Source organism: Eriocheir sinensis, unplaced genomic scaffold (assembly GCF_024679095.1).
Source record: "Eriocheir sinensis breed Jianghai 21 unplaced genomic scaffold, ASM2467909v1 Scaffold1198, whole genome shotgun sequence".
In the NCBI taxonomy this organism is placed as follows: domain Eukaryota; kingdom Metazoa; phylum Arthropoda; class Malacostraca; order Decapoda; family Varunidae; genus Eriocheir; species Eriocheir sinensis.
In genome coordinates, this window is record NW_026110516.1 from 55,901 (window position 1) to 62,486 (window position 6,586).

The window sequence follows — 6,586 nt, forward strand, 5'->3', positions numbered from 1 at the left end:
CTCCTCTTGAAAGAGTTCAAGTCGTAGGCAGGAGGAAATACAAATAAAGGAAGATTGTTCCAGAGTTTACCAGCGTGAGGGATGAAAGAGTGAAGATGCTGGTTAACTATTGCATAAGGGGTTTGGACAGTATAGGGATGAGCATGAGTAGAAAGTCGAGTGCAGTGGGGACGCGGGAGGGGGGGAGGCATGCAGTTAGCAAGTTCAGAAGAGCAGTCAGGGTGGAAATATCGATAGAAGATAGAGAGGCAACATTGCGGCGGAATTTAAGAGGTAGAAGACTATCAGTAAGAGGAGGAGAGCTGGGCCCGTATCCTCGAGAGCTATTAACTTTTACTCTTAAAGTTACTATCAAAGTTAATAGTTTCAAATTATTAAGAGTAAAAGCTATCCTCGTCAACTTTGAGTGTAGGTATTAGCAAATCCTGGCTACTATTATCTTCTTCTTCTTCTTCTTTATGGCGGGCTCGTTGCTAAGGACGCCTCCGTGCAAAACGTAAACATCCGACATGAATTAAGTATATATTTCAAAAGAAAAATAAAGAAAAGATGTATAAATGTACAACAGAAACATAATAAATGGCAAACACAAGAAAATACTGAGTTTTGTGGCAGATAGAAGCAGCCTCAAAGGCTGTTTTTACTCCGTCACTCGTCAATACCCGTATCTCCCCGCCTGCGTCACGACTTGCTCTGCTGAAATTACCGCACCATAACCACGTCATCTGCCCCAATGATCTACGGGCCGGAGAACCAGCGCAGAAAAGGAGTAAGTTTAATTGGTCGCCAGATGAAACGGTCTTCTTACATCAAATTCAAGAAAAAATACGTATAATCAGAGGGTGTTATGGGAAGAGTATCACCCCTGAGGATAAGAAGAGCGTGGACTGAAGTGGCAGAAGCTGTAACAAGGTTGGTAATCACATATTCATGGTTCAATCAGCTTACAAACTAACCTAACCTAATCAATTGGGTATTTTTTGCATAATAACACAACCACTGACCTTCCAAACAGAACATACCTTTTCATTCTGTATCTGAATAGTTTCATTATGACCATTTCTGCCACAACCCCCTCTCCCTCAACAACCTAACATAACTAAACCTAACCATGCCAAACCTGCCCTGTCCTACCGAACACATCCTAACTTAACATGCCAAGTTTGTTGGGGGGGAAGAGGGGGTTGGTATATAGTTATGGCATATTTGCCCTGTTTTCATTCTTTATTTATTTTTATTTGTTTATTATTTTTTTTATTAGGGGGGGGGGGGATGCTAGGCATGCCAGACTATGGACACTTTTACAAGTACTTTATGTCAAGACTATATGGGAATGGGTAGGTTTTGTGAGAATGGTAAAGTAAGATTAAAATTGTATATTTATAGCATTGGTCAAACAGATTATGGTGATATAATGTTAGATTGGAATGTACTCAAGATAATGAAATTAAGGTTAATGCTTTTATTTTTTTGTTACATATTCACATATCCATGATTCAAGTAACTTGCAAACTAACCTAACCTCGTCAAATGGGTATTTTTGTATACAAACACAACCACAGAGTTTCCAAACAGAACATACTTTTTCCTACTGCTTCACGTGAATAGCATCATCATGACCATTTCTGCTGCAACCCCCACTCCCTCAACAATCTAACATAACTAAACCAACTCCTACTAAACCTGTCCTACCTGACACATCCTAACCTAACATGGTAGGTCCCCAAGTGCCAAACCTGCCCCGTCCTACCGAACACATCCTAACTTAACATGCCAAGTTTGTTGGGGGGGAAGAGGGGGTTGGTATAGATAGTTATGGCATATTTGCCCTTTTTTTATTCTTTATTTATTTTTATTTGTTTATTATTTATTTTTTATTGGGGGGGGATGCTAGGCATGCCAGACTATGGACACTTTTACAAGTACTTTATGTCAAGACTATATGGGAATAGGTAGGTTTCGTGAGAACGGTAAAGTAAGATTAAAATAGTATATTTATAGCATTGGCCAAACAGATTATGGTGATATAATGTTAGATTGGAATGTACTCAAGATAATGAAATTAAGGTTAACGCTTTTATTTTTTTTTGTTACATATTCACATATCCATGATTCAAGTAACTTGCAAACTAACCTAACCTCGTCAAATGGGTATTTTTGTATACAAACACAACCACATAGTTTCCAAACAGGACATACTTTTTCCTACTGCTCCATGTGAATAGCATCATCATGACCATTTCTGCTGCAACCCCCACTCCCTCAACAATCTAACATTACTAAACCAACTCCTGCTAAACATGTCCTACCAAACACGTCCTAACCTAACATGGTAGGTCCCCAAGTTTGTTAGGGTGGAAAGGGGGTTAGTATAAGAGAGTCAAGTCATATTTACCTGTTATTTTATTTATTCCTTATTTAGATTTTTTTTGGGGGTGGGTGGGTTGGGCATGCCAGGCTCTCAACACTTTTACAAATATTTTATGTTAAGACTATATCGGAATAGGTAGATTTGATGAGAATGGTAAAGTAAGATTAAAATATTATTTTGATAGCATTGGTCAAACAGTTTCTGGTGATATAATGTTAGGTTAGAAGTACTCAAAAGAATGGAATTAAGATTAATGCTTTGAATTTTTTGTATAGCTGTATTGTGTAATATCCTCCTACTTAGAAAAGCATTTTAGAAAAGTAGGTAATGAAAAGTAGTATTTATGGCCATGTTCATAACAACTAAAAGTTAATGTCTTATGATGCATGTAAATAAAATATTGGTACTGATTTAGCTTTCCATCACAGCATGTATTAAATGTTATTGGAGAAGTTATGGGAAATAAAAGCATGCCATAGTGAAACGATTAAGAAACTTGCTTCACATTTATACCCTGACAGTGCCTTCCCTGGGAGTGGACCCCGTACGCAGGATGACTGTGAGAGGCGTTGGTACAACGTACAACAAAAATCAAAGCCTTGCATTGCCAAGTGCAAGAATGAGCAGCGGCAGACTGGTAATTTTTTTTAGTTGTTGTCTTTAAATGTAAAACTTATATTAGTTAGTTTTTTATGTGCTCACAGAATGCAGCTATACTGGCCACAATGCCTTTATTTCAGCTTAAAGTTAATAAGTTCATAGCAGTGAACTGCATATTTGATATAGAATTTTTTTTAATGTTCATCTGTCAATGACTATCAATCTATCTAAATACCTTGGTTGTCTTCCCCCAGTGAAGGGTTTTAGCCAAGACAGGCACACACTTACTCACACACTCACACTCATGTACACCACTCTCTCAGCTACACAGCCCCTGAGGGAGTAAAAAAGGCCCTCACTGTATGGGGGATTAGCTGCACAGTTCAGGCAGGGAACTTCCACACCAAGGCCTCACAGCATACACTGGTTTACCCCTGCCCCATCATAACAACCCAGCACATTGTTCATTACTTGTGGAAAAGATACCATTAGCTGCTCTGGCAACAGCCACTGCTTCAATATCTGCTGGCCCTATGACACCAGCCACTGCTTCATCATCTGCTGGCCCTATGACACCAGCCACTGTTTCATCATCTGCTGGCCCTATGACACCAGCCACTGCTTCATCATCTGCTGGCCCAATGACACCTGCCACTGCAAGGGATGACAATGAAGCTGCTCCACCAGTCACCACCTACTTCATCGGAGTTAAGAGATGCCTTTCATAGGGCAGCAGTATAATTTTTTGATGCTGGGGCTGAATATTACTGCCTCAAGGCTATGATTTTGTCACTTTTTTTTTTTATTACTGAGGAGGTTAGGGTGGAAGGGGTGAAAAATAATTTGTGCTGTTTTTCGACAGAAATGATTAGCAAATTCATTCAAAGCACAAAATTTACCGGAAAAAAAATTGTGTGCCATTGTGAGTGGGTTCACTTGAGATTGGGCTCCAATACGCCTCCGTGGTCTAGTGGTCAGCATGCCTGGCTTCTACGCGGGCCCGGGTTCGAATCCCGGCCTGGGCAGTCGGCGTGCAGCTCACCCAGCTGATCATCCTCCCTCTCGGGCTGGTCGATAAATGACTACCTGGGGAAACTGTGGTAGCCCGGATGTCACACTGGCCCTGTGTCCCGGGGTAATGGGCTCCCTCTCACCACAGGCTCAAGGCCCAATGTTACGGAGATGAGCACCGAGGCCACGCGCTGCTGTAGCGTATGCCCCAACTTTACCTTTACCTTTATTGGCTCGACTGACAGACATGGCTTTGTATGTCGAAGGTCACTGGTTCAATCTCCACAGCCAGCACTCTCTAACTTGGATTTTTCTGAGTTCCCTAGAGCCTAGATTAATTTATCGGTGTTAAATGAGGAGATTTGTACCGGCACCCAGTCATGGGTGTTACAAGATGCGTTGTTACAATCAGGGGCGTCATTTGGCCTTCAAAATTGGGAGGGACATTAGGGCAGACAGTTTTTATATATATATATATATATATATATATATATATATATATATATATATATATATATATATATATATATATATATATAGATATATATATATATATATTTTTACAAACATTAGCTTATAACACCTTTAGGCACTGATCATATTTGCATTTTATGTAGTCTGTGATGCAGGCAGGATATTCATTAGCAACTAATTAGACTCATGCTGCTCTCCAGTGCTCTCTGATGAACTCACAATCAAAGATGTAGTATACCTATATGGTAGCATTGAGTAATCTTAGGTCACTTGGTAAAGTGTTCACCTAAGTCCGACCAAGCTGACAACATAAACCTAAGCGTGTTTGCAAGCTGAGTGTTTAGAATATTGGCATAATAATAAAAGATGCTGAAAACTGGATTCCACTACTTTATTGAATATATGAATAATTATATACTGAATTTGTAATGGAGCTACGATAAAAAAAGCTATGTTTTCAGCGGTCATACCATGATCTCATGAAAATAATTAGGTTGACATATATAATTAATTACTACGTATTTTGGTATGATGACCATTGCACGTTAATACCATAGCTTTGCGAGCATTGAGTAATCTTAGGTCACTTGGTAAAGTGTTCACATAAGTCCGACCCAAACTGACAACATAAACCTAAGCATGTTTGCAAGCTGAGTGCTTAGAACATTGGCATAATAATAAAAGATGCTGAAAACTAGATTCCACTAATAGAGTAATTATATACTGAATTTGTAATGGAGCCAAGATAAAAAGCTATGTTTTTCAGTGGTCATACCATGATCTCATGAAAATAAATGGGTTGACATATATAATTAATTACTATGTATTTTGTTATGATGACTATTGCACATTAATACCATAGCTTTGAATCCAATGATGAATATCTTCAAGCAAGACACAAATAGCAACAGATTGGTCACCAATTCACTCAGTAAACACAATACTCCAGAAAAGTATACACTGAATTCACAATAAAGTTGTTTTTCCACTTGGAACTTTGTAAACAGAAACCAAGTAACCTCGTTTTACTTCACTCATAAGTCATGATGTTCGCGATGTGGTCGCCTCGACCTTTCGTTCCTCCTCCCTCACACTGGCAGACGTCTAACAAGCTTTCTTTCCACCATTATCTCAATATGAATAACCGGCAGCAATAATTATAAATCATATTCTAAATGACATTTTAATGCAATTTTAATGTCATCTTTTTCATTTGCATGTGTGTACCTTTCTGCTACAAATAAAAGTTTTTTTCCCATGTTTTGTTTTCCTTAACTCGAATATTTCACATTTTAATCAATAACAAAGGCATCAAACACTAATTGTATGTTCAAGCTATGTTTATTTTTTTTTTCTGTTGACATAAACTACATCGTTTTCCTTTGGTGCCATTATTTTCACATGGGTGCAGTCTATCACTCCCACAACACCGGCAAGTTGGTAGAATTCTGCTTGCTTTACACGGATCTCCACCCTATCAAGGGGAGACTGGATAAACCTCCCGACTACCTACGGGGCACTGAGGGCTGCCAGAGTTTCCACAATCACCCTGCTTACACTACTCTGCCTTACCCCCTAACTCATCACTTGAACACTGCAGCATTTTTCCTGTAGCCAAGTACCTTTAAGTCAAAATCACTTTCAACCCCGGGGTGCGGGAGTGCTCCCTTTGAACTGGATCTTGTAGCTCTCTTCTCACCAAATCAGTCACATACTCCATTCCTGCACGGTCTAATATGTATGTCTTGACAAGTTCACCATCGTTATACAGTTCCAAAGCGCCCTATCAAACTCTAAATTGCGGAGGCGGGCTGGACGAGGAAGTCCGGGGGCCATGTTGATATGGGTCTGGGTCTGGGTTTCACTATTAACTTTACTATTAAGTGTTTAGAAGTCCTCGCCAGCACTCTCAAGTTAATACCAAAGTTTTTTTTTTTTTTTTTTTTTTTTTTTTTAAAGCAAAGGAGACAGCTCAAGGGCACAAAAAAGTAAACATTAATAAAAAAAAAAAGCCCGCTACTCGCTGCTCCTGAAAAGAATCCAAAGAGGTGGCCGAAAGATAAGTCAGTTTCGGGAGGAGAGGTGTCCTGATACCCTCCTCTTGAAAGAGTTCAAGTCGTAGGCAGGAGG

The 6,586-nt window shown here is 39.4% G+C and overlaps 1 long non-coding RNA gene across 1 annotated transcript; it reads left to right on the forward strand.

The window, feature by feature from the left end:
* The first annotated feature begins 308 nt into the window (after positions 1 to 308).
* Positions 309 to 4,195, forward strand: LOC126989495 (uncharacterized). Its single transcript, XR_007743390.1, has 3 exons — positions 309 to 912; positions 2,893 to 3,008; positions 3,515 to 4,195. It is a non-coding gene; the product is annotated as an uncharacterized LOC126989495 (long non-coding RNA).
* The last annotated feature ends 2,391 nt before the right edge of the window (positions 4,196 to 6,586 follow it).